Genomic DNA, 678 nt, shown 5'->3' with positions numbered 1-678 from the left:
CACATCCCCAGGTCTTCCCTGAGACCAGACTGCACAACCTGTTCAAGATGTCAACACAGCCAGGTTTGTATGGCTGCAAAGCCCTGCCATCCTGCTGACAGTGCATTTCCCTGGGTCTTGGCCTCTGCTGCACCTCAGGCTGATGATTTTGGAAGGACATGGAGCTGCTGGAGAGAGCCCAGGAGAGGCTCCAGGATGAGCAGAGGGATGGAGTAGCTCTGCTGGCAGGAAAGGCTGGCACAGCTGGCATTGTTCACCTGCACAGGAGAAGCTTTGGGCTGAGCTCAGTGTGGCCTTGCAGGGCCTGGAGGAGCCCCAGGAAAGCTGGAGAGAGACAATTTCCAGGGAGTGCAGGGACAGGACCCAGGGAGTGGCTTCCAACTGACAGAGAGTAGGGTTAGATGGGATATTGAGAAGAAATTCTTTATTGTGAGAGGCCCTGGCACAGGTTGTCCAGAGAAGTTGTGGCTGCCCCATCCCTGGAACTGTCCAAGGCCAGGTTGGATGGAGCTCTGAGCAACCTCAGATAGTGGAAACTGGATGATCTTTAAGGTCCCTTCCAACCCAAACCATTCCATGATTCTGTGATTCCATGACTTTGTAGAGCCCACAACCCTAAGGATGGAGAAAACATCTGCACACAGAGTTAAGTTAATGCTTTTGCAGACAAAGAGCAGA

The sequence above is a fragment of the Anomalospiza imberbis genome, chromosome 2 (assembly GCF_031753505.1).
Source record: "Anomalospiza imberbis isolate Cuckoo-Finch-1a 21T00152 chromosome 2, ASM3175350v1, whole genome shotgun sequence".
Classification (NCBI taxonomy): Eukaryota; Metazoa; Chordata; class Aves; order Passeriformes; family Viduidae; genus Anomalospiza; species Anomalospiza imberbis.
This window is presented reverse-complemented; position numbering follows the sequence as displayed.